Source organism: Onychomys torridus, chromosome 23 (assembly GCF_903995425.1).
Source record: "Onychomys torridus chromosome 23, mOncTor1.1, whole genome shotgun sequence".
Taxonomy (NCBI): Eukaryota; Metazoa; Chordata; class Mammalia; order Rodentia; family Cricetidae; genus Onychomys; species Onychomys torridus.
Window position 1 is genome coordinate 18,689,764 of NC_050465.1, and position 15,539 is coordinate 18,705,302.

A 15,539-nucleotide genomic window follows, 5' to 3' on the forward strand; every position below is an offset into this window, starting at 1 on the left:
AGCTCCAGAGTCAACGAGGTTTATGCCCTGTGAAAACAACCTGGGTAGCATGCACAGGAAAAATGATAAATGCCAGTTTTTCTTCTGTCCCCCCCGCATCACTCCATCTGCTTTAGGAGTGCTCTGTGCAAGGGGTTAGGTCTAAAAAGTGACCAAGGGAACAGTCATAAGGGAAAGGAACGGGCGAGAGAAGGAGGAGGGGAGGAGCAGGGATCACAGAAGAAGAGTTGCTGAACTAAGCTGGCACACAGCCAAGATTCCTCAAGTCTATGGGAAAACTTTAAACAGGAAAACGAGAGGGAGATAGGGTGAGGAATGTACCAACCAAAAGTAAAGAATTAAACTACATTTAAACCAATTACCTAGTTTTAATGTCCATGTTATATACATTTTCCTGGAGAAAGTCACTTGATTGAGAATATAAAACTTGGTTGGTACTTAATTTGTATAGATTCTACACCGAGGACTTGTTTGCTTACAGCTAGGTAATACTGTGGCATGTGGCATTTCACAAACGGTGGCAGTTCCTGGTACTATAGATATAATTTTTTCTCTTTTCTTTCTTTCTTTCTTTCTTTCTTTCTTTCTTTCTTTTCTTTTTTTTTTTTTTTTTTTTTTTTGTTTTTTTGGTTTTTCGAGACAGGGTTTCTCTGTGTAGCTTTGCGCCTTTTCTGGAACTCACTCTGTAGCCCAGGCTGGCCTCGAACTCACAGAGATCCGCCTGGCTCTGCCTCCCGAGTGCTGGGATTAAAGGCGTGTTCCACCACCGCCCAGCTCTTTTTTCTTTCTTTCTTTTTGTTTTTTGTTTTTGTAATTTTCTTTCTTTCTTTCTTTCTTCTTCTTTTCTTTTTTTTTTTCACAGTCCAGGTCTTTTATTTCTTTTTGTACATTAGGCCATGAATTGGTATGGAATGGGCTCCAGCAGCTCAGGCTCCTTCCTGTTAGTCCTCACAAAGTGTGCTTCTCTGGGTGGGGCTGGCTGGCGCTTCAGCTGAACCCAGGTACCCTTCTCCTTGGCTTCCTTTTTCTTCTGGTTGTTCTCCTTCACGCGCTGCAGGAAGCTGTCTCGGCTCTTAGAGTGCTTGATGTGCTCAATCTGCACGTTAATGCTCTTGGCGAGAATCTTGCCCTTAACTTGCTTGTTTACAATGATGCCATGGCATGCTGGGTGGAACTACTATAGAACCTCTTCCGGTTTTGGCCATGGTAACACTTATGAGGCATTCCCTTTTTGACAGTGCCCATCCCTTGATGTCTACAAATACCACCTTTCCTTGAGATTCACATGTAAGTGGCCAAAGGAAACCACTCCAGTGTTCCTAAAAGGGCCTGGAGAACATGTAGCGGGTGCCTCTCCTCTTTCCCTTTGTGTTTGTCATTTTGGCGAGTTACTTGAAGATGGCTGCCTCGGCCTAAAAGGCTTGTTTTTGTATTTTTCGAGACAGGGTTTCTCTATGTAGCTTTGGAGCCTGTCCTGGAACTTGCTTTGTAGACCAGGCTGGCCTCAAACTCAGAGACCCACCTGCCTTTGCTTCCTGAGTGCTGGGATTAAAAGGTGTGTGCCATCACCGCCTTTGTTTTCAAATTTTACAGATTTGTTTACAAATTTTCATGGAAGAGAATTGGATTTACTAAATCCTATGCTAGTATCTTCAACTGCAGGATGGCTAGCATTTTATGAAGGCCATGGATCATCTAAAAAGGAAATTATTTTCCTCATTTCATCTATTTACAAGATTGTACAAGGACATTTGTTCAGAATTTTTGGAAGTGGAAACAAGTATTTGTTAAGTGTGTTGCATTGCAAAGTGATAGTTATTATAGGGAAAAGCAGTAAAACTATGTGTGTTATTCCCTCCCCTCTCTCTGGCCAAATCTAACTGTGCTTTGTAAACTTGACCATTTTTTTTCTTTTGAATTGCCAAGTTGCATTTCTTAACATGATGCCTGACATAGGGCAGACAATTTATACTTCTTGAGCGTATAGCTGGGATGAGAATAGATAATTATAGAACCGAAAAAATTCTTATTTCCTTTGGATAAGTGGATTCCATTCTCATATGTAGGTGCACAGGCTACTAACTCACAGCCACATGATCCTATATTTGGATCTTTTTTTTTTAATTTTTTTTTTAATAAGGACAGGAAGCCTAAGGTTCTTGGAAAAGGTACGCTTGGTAAAACAGTGTCAAGTTATATGGCTTTAATACATGCACACACTTTTATTTATTTCACTCACACTGACATAATACATACAACATTCAAGGCTTATAGAAAATTAACTTACATTTTAGGAGGCTATTTATGCATGTAACTACAGAACTATATAAATACATAGAAAACATTATTTTCAATCCTATTAAATTTAATCCTATTAAAAATGAAGTTACACGGACTTCACGTTTTTCTGCAGAAAACCCAGTAGGTTTTCATAATGAAAAATAACTAGTTCTCAGGTTAGAGAACCTGGCACTATTTGTCATATCCATAGCGGGTTGTTGGGGTACCACCTGTATTTTAAGAGAAAAAGCAATGCTTATTTCCGAGGAAATTTCACAATGTAGAGTTCTAGTGTTCCATAGAAACTGGGAGATAGGGGGCTATTTCTGCTGGGATCGGTGAACTTTGAAAGACACCGGTTTCCAGGTTTGTTTGGGGATTCCCTTACCCTTGTTGGGGTTCAAACAGGGTTTTAAGCGCTCTAACACTGATTCATACTCCTGTACCTTCCAAGTTCTTGGGAAAGACATCCCTGGATCATAAATCTGACAAGAGTACTTAATAGTTGTTTTCTGAGAAAAAGAAGGGGAAGAGAATCTCATCCATTTTGAACAGTAAGGATTAAACATTTGTGTCCTTACAGTATGTTTGGTTTCTTGGGCTCTGAAACCGACTTAAGTGAATAACCATTGAGAATAAAAAGTATTCATCTTTCTTTGGCTCTCGCCTAACTCAAAAGTTTAAGGGAGGGAGTGGAAATGGAGTTGCTAGACTTGTTGCACACAACCAATGTGGTTGAGCTCACGTCCAAGATACAATGCCTTAAAAAGCGTGCTACAGCAATACGGGAGTGACGCTCCGTGACGAGTAACACCTATCACAGAGCTCCAGATCACCTAGTAAGATTTGCTCGGTCCACATTACTCATTTTGCGTCAAATTGGCGAAGAGCGCTTCAGAAAACAGCCCTTCTTGGAAGAGCAAACCAGTGTTGAGTTCTCGCTTTCCAGACTTTCCTAGAGGTAAGTACTTTCGAGGGGACCGCTCCCAGGACCTTGCGATACACCTTGCACAGCATCCACTTTCCCAGGGAATCTTAGATCGTTATCATCTCGGGCACTGGGGAGCACAGGCGTGAGCACGCACAGACAGCGCTGAGCGCGCTGCAGAAACGCAAAGGCGCTTTAAAGGAATCCACGTTACAGCACACGCAGGCAAAACGCGGGAAGGTAGAAGAGGGGACCGTCCGGTGCGCAGCCCGCTCCGGGGTAGGGAGGAGACGCCGCACCCGCCCGCACCCCGCGGGCGCTCCACATCTAGTCACGCCTCCTTTCCGGCCGGCCCGACCGCGGGGCTGACCCTTCCGGCGGCCCCCGCTTATCACCCGGCCGGGCCACTTCCCGGCTTCGGCCCTGCGGGCCTCCCAGAGTTTCCTGCCAGGCCCCCTCCGCCTCCGCGCCCATTCCGCCGCGCAGCCCGATAGCTGGGCTGGGAGATCCGGGCTCCTCGAGGAAGAGAGAGAGAGAGACCCACGAGAACCAGCCCCGCGGGGAAGCGGCACAGGGCGGCGGCCGCGGCCCACGCCTCCTCTCGCCCTAACCCCAGCCCGCGCCCACCCGCTAAGCCCCGCCCCTCCCGGGCCCGAGCCAATGGGCCGCGCCCGCCTCCTGGGAGGTAGTCGAGGAGGGGGTTGGGGCCGGCGGCAACGCCCGCCCCTCGCTCTCGCTCATTGGCTGAGGTCTCAGGGTGCCCGGAGACCGGAGTGTAGCGCGATTGGCTGTAGAGACTCGCGACGGCGGCTCCTATTGGCTGGAGCAGCCCCCGTGACGCCGGGTGGCGACTGGCTCCCGGGTCTGAGGGGCTCCTGCTTGTCAGGTTCTAGGTAGGTGCGTTTCACGCCGCCGTCGGTAGGCACTGTTGCCCGGGGCAACGCCCCGGGAGGTGGGAAGGAGGCCGGAAGGCGAGCTCTGCACGGGGGCAACCGTCCCCGCCCGCAGCGGGGCGCCGGGCTTTGGCCCAGCGGGCGCGGGCTGCTCGGAGGCTCTTCCTCCGCCCTCAGCCAGCTCCGTCCCCGCCCCGGGGTTGCGGGGTCACTCGCCCCATCCTGCCCGCGACGGAACACTCCGGGTTGGGCTTGGGTCCGGCCGCTCACCCGGCCCGCCAGGCCCGCCCCTCCCACCCGCCCGGACCGGAGGAGGCAGAGGGGGCGGTGCCGGCCGTGGCGGGCGCCTGGCCCCGCCCCGTCGCGGGTCGCGGGTCTGCGGGGCGTGGGGCGGGGTGGGGGGCTGCGGCGCTCCGATCGCCCCTGTCTCACGGTGCCCACTCCCCTTCGGGGCTCCTCACCCCTGGCCGCCCTCTCTTGGGGGCACCCTGGTGTTCCCGCAGCCCCTTTTCATCAGGACCCACTCACTAACCGTGGGGCGCCTCTGCTCCAGCTTCCCGTCCCACCGCCCCTCTTGTTCAAGGAGTCTCAACTAGATAGACTCCTGGTGTGAAGCCGGCAATCGGGCGGTTCCCCCCACCCTCACCCCCACCCAAGGGCTATTTAGGGGTCTGAGGTGTCTGGAGGCACCCTCGTGTCCTCCTTGGACTCTCTTAGGATAAGCTCTCCTACACATGAGGTTAGTTTGGGCAAGAGCCAGGGCGCCTTTGAACAACTTAAGTTTCCGTCAGGTGGTCCATTTGTACTCTGGACATTTGTGATTTTGTTGGGGATACCATTGCAATCTAAATTTGTTAAGGTTAGGGCAGCCTTTCGTTTTCCTTCACCTTATGATGTAAGAACAGTGGAACTTGTAATATTTTTACTTCTGAAGAAACTGTATGCGTTCAGTGGTCTCACTTTCACTCTTAACACATGCTACTCTAACTTGTGCAGGAGTTTCCAGGCATTTGAAGGAAAATTTCTCACCTGAAGTCACTATATATAAAAGTTTGATGGGAAAAAAATCTGAAGACAAGGCCAACACTATTTTAGTGGTTAATGTCTGAAAACTTTGCGATCCACATGTGAAATGAGAACAGGATTAAAAGGAAACACAGTATTGCAAAAATACACTGTTGGGTGCAGGGACTGTTTGTGGACCTACCTCCTTAGGGTTTATGATGGTGTTCGGAAGAGCCACAGGATAGAAAAGGTTGAGTGTCTCTTTTACAACCAAGAAAAGATTTTCTGATAGCCCTTGAGTGAAGGGTTTTCAAAGGTCCTGGGGATGTTTTAAGAGAGTACATAGGCATTCTTGGAAACACTTTCAGTTTTCTTCCATAAAAGACCTTTGGCGAAGATCTGTTTCTTTTCTGCATTGACAGTGTTAATATACACTAGCTAAGATTATGTAGTGTCCTGTTAAAGCAGCTTCTGCTCTGCTTCAGAGGTAGATGTCATTTACATGGGAGAAATAGTCCAGGCTTTTGTAGATGAAATACTTGAATTTCATTCTTAGTTACCATGTAGCTCTAACTTGTCTGTGAACTCTTCAGATTTGCAGTTCTTTTCTCTGCTAGCAAAAATTTCAAGTTACACAGAAAAAAGTGAGTTGTACTTGTTACTTACATATGGCAGCAGCAGTACCTTTTTACATAGTTGTTCCATAGTAAATATTAACAACAGAGGAGCTGAAATGATCAGATTTGGAAAGCTGATGTAACTGTATAGAACACCAAAATATTGTAAGGTGCTTGTTTGTGTATAAGTGGAAATAGTAAAACTAAATAGTAACAGGAAAAAGACACTAGCAATTCAGTTACACAAAGCACTCAGTGTGGTTTGGTGAGGGAGTGGGAAAATTGTATCTTTGTATTTACGGGTTCTGGTAGTCTCAGGATAATCTGCAAGCTTGTCATGTAAACTAAAGTTTTGTTTTAAGCTTGGATTTGTGTTAATAGGTTGTAGTTTTGCACCTCGATGTACGTCTTTTGCAGTGAGAACAAAAGGATGCTCAGTTATTCAGTGTTTTGATCATGTAACTGAATACATTAGATCAATCTTACGCATGTTGTTTTGGAAGAACATTTTGTGATGGAAAAAATTTGCAAATGTGACTTAAGAAAATAAATTAGACCTATTTCATGGAGACAAACTTTGTTTCCTAGGTTTACTAGTATTTCAACAGGACTTAAAACTATCATCAGTGTTGTCTCATAGTGTTAATAAAGGAATATCTTACTACAGAACTTGAGTTTCTAATAAAGGATTAAAGTGGAAATGGCATTAGTTCACACACACAGAGTAATTGTGTTTTTTCAGTCTTGGGAAAAATTTTCCTAAATATTTGTGTCCTTTTAATTTAAAGAAAGATTTTATGTCTATTTTTGTATATACTAATTTCTAAAATATTTAAGAAGGATTTAATCAGAATTTACAGATGGAAAAGACTTTTATTGTCTTGGCATACTTACAGTGGTCTATGTTTCATTGAGACATCAAAGGAAGTCGGGTCACAGTTTTGGGATTTGAGTAGTACTTCATCTAACTTGGAGATGGTGAGCTGCACACTAGCTCTCCCCCAGAGCTCCACTCTCCCCGCCTCTCCCCTCCTTTTAACTCCCTTTTCCCATTTTCATTTAGTTATTCAAGTTGAATTCTTCAAAATCAGTGAGGAAATACAGAGAAGTCATGAGTTACTGTCATAGTTAGTGTTTTGGAAAATATCTAAGAATTGCCCTTTATCACACAACACTAGCAGTTAGCACAGTTTGGTGGATACGTTCCAGTGTGTTTACATCTGCACCGATGTTTGTAGAGTGCCTGAGCTTGAGGCTTGGCTGCACTAACTCAGCTGCTTCCGGATGTGAGGAAGACCAGAATAGAGGACGCATTAGAGCTGGAGCAAGGAAATCAGAATAAAACAGCTACTTTTTCCTTATTCTGTCAGAACAAGCACAGTCCTAGTTTATCATGCGTGTTGTTAGCTGATGTATGGCTGCCACATTATGGGGTCTTCAAGAGTTCCTGAAATTCAAAGTTATGTAAGCAAACTGAAGTTCACTTAGTACCTTTCTAAGAAAATACATTTTAAGAAAAATATCTCCATTTTAGGGGTATTGCATATTCAGCTTTAAGAATATAATGGCATGCATAACTTGTAATTATTTCTTAAATCTTCATCTGTAGTTATAAAACTATGACTAATATTCAGTCTACATTATTACCATTCATTATAAGCTTGATATTATCTTGTTTCTTAGTAAGTATTAATTAAAAGTCTGGAAGTTTTAATGACAGAGTTCCTTGCCAGGTTGGGAAAGTGTAGTGAAGAGAAGAACGGTTTATTTTGAAGCCATATAACTTGGGTTTGAGCTCCAGTTTCTCTTTTGTGGGATCTTGGACAAATTACTTAATATCATCAAATCATAGTTTCCTCTTCTATTAAATGAGTAAGATAAAATTACCTCATACAGTAGTTATGCAGAAGCACTGAGGCAGTGTACGTAAAAATGCCTGAAGTTAGGGAGTACTGGACTTTTGTCTTCAGCTCTTTGCATCAATTTTTATCTCTTCCGGTATTACTAGGATGATGCTGGCTTAGTCGGAATTCTTTTGATGTGAGACACCATGACCAAGGCAACTCTTAGAAAAGAAAGGATTTAATTGGGGGCTTACTTACAGCTTCAGAGGGAGGGAGGGAGAGAGGGAGAAAGAGGGAGAGAGAGAGAGAGAGAGAGGGAAAGAGGGAGGGAGGGAGAGGAGGAAGAGAGGGGGGAGGGCGGAAGGGAGGAGAGCACAGGGTGCGTGGGCAAGCACCTTCTGGCACCAACAAAGCTGGTCCTCAGGAAGGAGGTGTTCAGATCAGTTCCAACTGATCTGAAGTGTATAGAGGTAACTTCTTCCACCTCTGGGGTGTAACCAAGAACAACAGCAATAGGCTCTATGCTCTGGCAGTCTCTCTGATAGCCCTGGCCAGCAATGCGCAAGATGGCTTCTCATTTCTGGTATTGGGGACTTCGGTGTCTGTTAGGTGGTCTTTGGCTGTTGAGGGCATGAGGAAAGTTCATCAAAACGATATGTGTACATCTATACACTGAATCATGTGCGTTGTAGGCTTTTTCATAGTTAATGGTTTGCTTCCTTGTGCTTTTACAGCCATCCACATCATTTTACCTCCTTCCCTCTGTCATTATTTACCTCTCATATTATTTACTTCCTCGCTCTTCCCTAAAGACTCTCCCCTGTCTTGTTTTACTGCCTGCCATCAGATCAGTAGTTCATTTCTTAAAGTGTTTTTATTTCACCTTGATGCCATTTGTTGTTGGTTGAATGTACTGTAAATTCCTTTCATGTGAACCAAAAGTATTCACTTAGAATCAGTAGAGAGAAGGTAAATTTTACTTTGTTAAATTTCTTATCAGCACTCCTACTTTGGATCACATTCACTCAATCTGTTTAAAGTTTAAACTGTTTGCTAATATGATTCTAGTTCTTTTTATTTATTTATTTTTGGTATTTTCAAGACAGGGTTTCTCTGTGTAGTTTTGGTACCTGTCCTGGATCTCACTCTGTAGACCAGGCTGGTCTCCAACTCACAGAGATCCACCTGGCTCTGCCTCCCGAGTGCTGGATTAAAGGTGTGCGCCACCACCATCCTGCAGGGTTCTAGTTCTTAAAAGTTAAAATGTGCAGCTTATGGATGTTGTATTGGTGAAATTATTAAGGCCACTCCACCTAGTTAAAAGGGAGGTTTATTTTGTGGGGTAACTTACAAATGAAGGGATAGGTAGGTTGCAGGGTCTGGCAAAGGTATGGCGCAGTCTGGGGGTGTTCTCTGGAGAACTCTGCTCAGTCTACCTCCAGCGTCCAGGGTCCCAGAACCAAGAGAGACCTCTCCTCTCTATCCTGGGTCTTCATCTTCCTCCCTCAGCCCCGCCTTGTGGGCGTGACCATTACCGAAGCCTCAATGGGGGTTGGAACTTTCAGGCCAATGCTGGGATGGCTACCCACTACAATGTTGGGTGCACTGGAGTAAGCCCTCCACTAGATCTTAGATGAATTACTAACCTATCCTGCAGCACACATTTTGACTGAAGTCAGTGATTCTCGATGTTTCCCTCCAGTATAAGATGAGCACATGTGTGACAGTGTGAAGTTTCTAGATGCCAGCTGTGATTCTGTCTTCCTTTCCCATTCAAGCATATCAGGATGAAGGTATTGACAGTAATGTCACTAGAGGCACAAACTTGGATTTACTCTGATTTATTGAAGAGAGTCATCAGAAATGTCTATGACTTATTAGTAACTAATACCTGAGACATACCTTGCCGTGTTATTCTTGAGACCAAGGGAATTCCTCTGTCCTAAATGAAAGTCTGTCCCCAGTTTTCAGGTCACTCTGTAGACCAAGCTAGCTTCGAACTCACAGAGATCCACCTGCCTCTGCCTCTTGAGTGCTGGGATTAAAGGCGTGGCCCACCACTGCCCAGGCCGGTCAGTGTTTTATAGTTTATTGCTCTCCACCTTTTAGGTTACCCTCCCCTCCCCTCCCCTCCCCTTCCCCTCTCCTCCCCTCTACTTCCCCTCCCCTCCCCTCCTCTCCCCTCCCTTCCCCTCCCCTCCCCTCCTCTCCCCTCCCTTCCCCTCCCCTCCCCTCCTCTCTTCTGGTCCATGCCCTTGTGCTGCAGCAGGAATGTGGAGGTCAGAGGACAGTTTTCTGAAGTTGAGATTTCTTGTACCTTATTTTGAGTCAGGGTCTGTTTTCTCATTTCTAGCATTGTGCTTTGTGGTCTGGCGTAGCTGGCCCTTGAGTGTCCAGACAATTCTGATTGTCTTGTCTGAGCCTCTCATCTTCCCACAGGAGTGTTGGGATCATCTGGCTTTTCCCATGGGTTTCTGGGATTGAACTCAGGTCACCAGGCTTGTGAGACACTTTCACCCTCTCAGTTGTTGTCCCTCTCTTGTTTTTGTTTGTTTTAAGATTGATTTTGTTTCTAATTGTGTGTGTGTGTGTGTGTGTGTGTGTGTGTGTGTGTGTGTGTGCGCGCGCGCAGATGCCCTTGGAGGACAGAGATATCATATCCCTTGGAGTTGTGAACTGCCAAATGTGGGTGCTGGGAATTGAACTTGGGCCCTCTGGAAGAGCAGTATTTTTTCTTAGCCATCTCCCAAGTGCTTCCACTTGGTGTTTGAGACAGGGTTTCTCACTGAACCTGAAGCTGTCTAAACTGGGTGGCCAGCAAGCCTCAGGGATGCCCCGTCTCTGTTTCCCAGTACTGGAATTTACAGGTGCTCATTTTACATGTCAAATTTACCTTTATGTGGGTGCTGGGGATATAAGTCTGGTCCTCATGCTCTTGTGGCAAGCACTTTACCAGCTGGGTCTTCTTTTTAGTGACGCTTCACTCAAAGTGTACTTCTTGCTTGGAACAGCCTCCTGGATATGCAGGCTTAATTGCTGGTTGTGGTTTGAATGAGCATGACCTCCTAGGCTCCCATGTTTGAATGGCTGGTCACCAGTTGAAACTGTTTGGGAAGGATTAGGAGGTGTGGCCTTGTTGGAGGAGGTGTGTCACTGGGGGTGAGGTTTTAAAAGCCCATGCCATTCCCTGTATTTCCTTCTCTGCCTCCTGCTTGTGGATCAGATGTGAGCTCTCCAGCACCATGCTGGTCTGCTGCCATGCGCCTAGCTGTGATGGTTCTGGATCACCCTCTGAATCTGGAAGCAAGCCCCCAATAAAATGCTTTCTTCTATCAGTTGCCTTGTTCATGGTTTCTTTTCGCCAACATCCTGACATTTTTCTAAGTACCTCACAGTCTCGTTCTGGTATACAGGGGCAGTGGTTTACCAGCTAGTTTACATACTAGGTATTGCTGATTTCTTACCCTGCAGTAGAGTAATACCAAGTTCCCTACACTCTGTGTCACTCGGTTCCACATGTTAAGGGGCTGTGACTTGTTGCTTCATTTCTGACATAAAGTTTTGCCTTTGCCAAGGTGATTTGTGGCCTCCAAAGACAGAAGTCATGTTATAAAGCCGTCCTTCCCATCTCTGAAAGTGGCAGCATTCCCTTTGTGCTTCAATCTCAGTCTTTGAAGTTATCCTTACTTCATTTTTGTTAATGTCTCCCACATAGTCATTCAACATTTTCTTTTTGCTTCACAAAAATTCTGAAATGTGACTAATTCTTAATGCCTCCACTTCCTTCCTCTTAGTCCAACATAATTTTTCTTTAGCATGACTCCCAGTGCGGCTCTCTGCTGGTATGTTGCTCTTGAAGAGTAGCCTTTCATCCTTTTGAAGAACTGGGGACCCTCCACCCAGCCCTCAGTGGCTTCCCGGGTGGCTCGGTGTGAAGCACATGCTCTTCAGACGAACTCTGGTTTGTGGTCCTGGTCTCTTTCCTCATGATCTTCGCTGAGATCTTCATCGTCTCCACCAGTCGCTGCACACAGCCTCCTTGCTGTGCCTTAAACAGATACTCTGTATCTCTTCCCCTTGGCCTGCCATGCTCCTCCTCCAGATCTCAGTATAATTCCTAACTTTATCTTCCTCAGGTCTTTGTTATGTGGTCATTAGTCTATCTCCCCCAGGCTCCTTACTAAGCCCTTTTTCTCTGTAGTGATTGTCACAGCTGGCCCTTCAAACTTCTTTAAAAAATGTTTTTGATTTTTCCTTTTAAAATATAATCTCCACGGAGGCAGGCTTTCTTTCCTTCTTTCTTTTTTGGCATGGCTAATAGTTGTCAGCAAATATTTGTTGAGTGAAATGGTAATTCAAACAGTTACTGTTTTTTTGTATCATTGTAGGAAGTGAGAATGCTACTTTGCTGTCCATCCTCGTTTGCCATCCAGTGCTAGTGTGCTGTAGTTGTGTGTCTGTCTCTGCGAGTGTCCTTGTGGTGCATGCATGTGAGTGTGCCTATGTGTACACTTGTGAGGCACATGGGGAAGCCACAGAGGACATGGGGTGTCTTCTGTATCACTCTCTGCCCCAGTACCTTGAGACAGGGTCTGTACCGATGTGAAGGCTAGCTGTCTAGCATGGCTGGTCAGGCAGTAAGCTTTGCAGATCTGCCCGTCTCCACCCACAGTGCTAGAGCTACAGGCATGGGCAGCGTGCCCAGCTCTTTTCAGAGGTGCTGGGGATTCCAACTCAGGCCTCATACTTTGCAGAACAAGTGTTCTTACCCACTGAGCCATCTCCCCAGCTCAGGCCTGCTACGGTTTTGTATTTTTATGCTAACCAAGTCCTGTGTCAGAAACCTACCTAGATAGTTACAGCAAAAATAGTAGCCAGAGGAATATCATAGCAGGATTTCCTCTGTTCCTGTCCTTTTTGATTGGTCTTGTGATGAGGCCAGAGAGTTACATATATAGTCAGTGAATTTGCATTCTGGGAGAGAAGGCCGAAATGAAGATATTCTAAATTGCTCTTTCTCTAAATACCATCTCTCTTTTCAACTTTGTCCCTCTGTAAATATCGTTGTACGTTTTGCTCAGAGGCCCTTTCTATAGGAATATGAGTAATGCACGGAGAATTGTTTCTTAGCAGTAATTTCAAATTCCAGAAGCTTACCTATTCACACTTGAATGCAGATGTAGGACAGTGTATTTTCAGAATTTATGCACTTCCCTTTCCATCCCTTGCCTTTTTCTTTGGAGTGGTTCATTGTTAAGTAGGAACTGAAGCTCTTTCAGTTCAGCACCTTCAGCTGAAAGAGAACTTTCCTTCCTGAAGAAATGTTGGGTGAGGGGTGCTGGGGATACAGCTCAGTGGCAGAGTGTTTGAGCAGTAAGCATGAGGCTGTGGGTCCCTCAGCCAGGAGGGTTTGGGGAGATGTCCAGGTCGGGTCCCAGACATTCCTGAACTACTACTTGAGGCCGTCTGCCTACTGTAGGAACTTGAGAAGACCCATGATCAATGTCACCCAAAGCATGTAGAAGGGAGATGAGAGGAAGGGAGCTTAGCCAAATACAATGGGATGCTGCAAGCTTCAGAGTCACAGGAGCAAATAAACACAGGTCTGTTGTTTACATGCAACACATGCTAATTTTTTAAATTTGCTAGATTATTATCGTATAGGCATATTTTCATCTGTAGGAAGTAAGAATGCTACTTCGCTGTCCATCCTCGTTTGCCATCCAGTGCTAGTGTGCTGTAGTTGTGTGTCTGTCTCTGCGAGTGTCCTTGTGGTGCATGCATGTGAGTGTGTCTATATGTACACTTGTGAGGCACATGTGGAAGCCACAGAGGACATGGGGTGTCTTCCTGTATCACTCTCTGCCCCATTGCCTTGAGACAGGGTCAAACTGTGAAAGAAGTTTTCTTTTTTCTTTTCTTTCTTTTTCTTGGTGTTTTTTTTTTTTTTTCCCCCACGAGACAGGGTTTCTCTGTGTAGCTTTGCGCCTTTTCCTGGAACTCACTTGGTAGCCCAGGCTGGCCTCGAACTCACAGAGATCCGCCTGCCTCTGCCTTCCCAGTGCTGGGATTAAAGGCATGCGCCACCACTGCCCGGCTAGTTTTCTTTAAAAATACGACTAAGTGTTTTTATTTATATCTGTTGTATAGTTTTAGATATCTGATCAGAATTCATTTTTAAAATAAAGAGAAGTTTCCTGGAGAAGAGAAGAGAACATGGGAAAGTAACAGGGCCAATGAGACAGTGCTGAGGTCCAGACTCCTGTGTTTACAGGGCACACTTACAGGACCCTGACATTCTCCTGACACTCTTCACCCCAAGTGCTTCTCTGGTTCCACCTAATCCCCATTTGTGAAGAAAAACACAGTTGAGAAATGGAATTCCATTTGGTCTGAGTGTGTTAGAGATGAGAACCTGGGACATAACAGAGTCAGTGGGGGAAGATTAAGGTGTGCTACAAGGACGTACACATTTTCAGTTGTGTTGTGGGAATCTTTGCTAGGTTCTGGTAAGGATGATAATGCATATGAAGTAATACAAAGAATATACTGTTTACTCACACATTTGTAGTCTAATAAAGTTCTGTTTGAACATGTCATCCATGAAGTTGTTACCCATTTTTTTTATAAATCCATTCAATGTTAATGAAAATGCCTTTCATTGACAACATTATAGAGAAGACCTAGAGATGAAGGGAAAACACATGGGCACTTTGACTAGCTGTCTTGAGGAAACATTTGGCTGCTCACTATTGAGCATGGGATCCAGTTGAATAGTTTTCTCTGTTTCATGTAGTGTGTTGAGCATGACCATTTCCATACCACAGCAAAAGACAAAAATGTGAGGTTCTAAATAACTCCTTTACAGTATGACAAGAGAGTGAAAATTTAAATATTAAGATTGAGTGGATTACTCTGATTTGGGGGTGTATTTGGGAAGGAACATGATTTACACAATGTTATTATACATTGGTGTACACTTAACTGTATTTTATTCCATAGAAATCTTAAAAATGGGAATACTGAAGGTTAGGAACACTTGCTGTTCTTCCAGAGAACTTGAGTTCAGTTCCCAGCACCAATGTCAGGTGACTCATAACTGCATGTAACTCTATCTTCCAGGTATCTGATGCCCTTTTCTGGGCTCCATGGGGACTTGTACATATGTGTCATACACATAGACCCACACACATAAATAAAAACTAATGTATACAGGGCATGGTGGCACTCATTTTTAATTTCAGCACTCGGGAGGCAGAGACAGGTGGATCTCAGAGGTAGACAGATCTCTGTGAATTTGAGGCCAGCATGGTCTACATGATGTGTTCCAAGTCAACCATGGCTACCTAGTGAGACCCTGCTTAAAAAGAAAAAAAAAAAAATCTAAGAGAAAAAAAGGAAAGAAACCTAACAACTGGGAGCCAGTGAGATGGCTCAGCTGGTAAAGGTGTTTGCCACCAAGCCTGAGGACCCGAGTTCAATCCCAGGAATCGGTATCCTGGACGAAGATCCCCACTTCAACAAGTTGTCTTCTGACCCCCCATTACTGTGTTACTATAGTGTAACTGGCATGCTTTTGTCAAGAGTGTAAAAGAATCGACGATTAAATCCATATTTAAATGTCCTTTTAAGTTATACATTCACCATCTACAAGGACTCATTCAAAGCCTTACTTTACACCCTCTGTGCTAACCAGAGAGAACTGTACTTCACCTTATGATGTAACTCAGTCAGTTACACTGTTTGGTGGCTACTGTGTCTCAGGTGTGTGTGGAGAGCAGTAACAATATCAGGAGAGAAGGTCCTTCCCTCCCCAGTTACTGTTTAGTGGAAGCAGGGGCTTTAATGGCACTTTAAATTACATGGAGAGTCGGTTCGCAGTCACGTCAGCATTGAGAACCGTGCCAAATCTAGAAGAAATAAAATGTTGGGAGGCAGTGAAGGTACCTTTGGAAACGTGTAGATCATTGGA

The 15,539-nt window shown here is 45.0% G+C and overlaps 1 protein-coding gene and 1 pseudogene across 3 annotated transcripts in view; one reads left to right on the forward strand and one right to left on the reverse strand.

The window, feature by feature from the left end:
* Positions 1-868: 868 nt before the first annotated feature.
* LOC118573496 lies at positions 869-1,396 on the reverse strand (annotated as a pseudogene).
* A 2,650-nt stretch (positions 1,397-4,046) lies between these two features.
* Positions 4,047-15,539, forward strand: part of Fer (FER tyrosine kinase) — a 329,360-nt gene continuing 317,867 nt past the window's right edge. For 2 of the 3 annotated variants that reach the window (XM_036173166.1, XM_036173169.1), the window contains exon 1: positions 4,047-4,101. The gene's annotated coding sequence lies outside the window, so the exon portion shown is untranslated. The remainder of the gene's footprint in view (positions 4,102-15,539) is intronic. The other variant, XM_036173167.1, reaches the window with a different exon arrangement.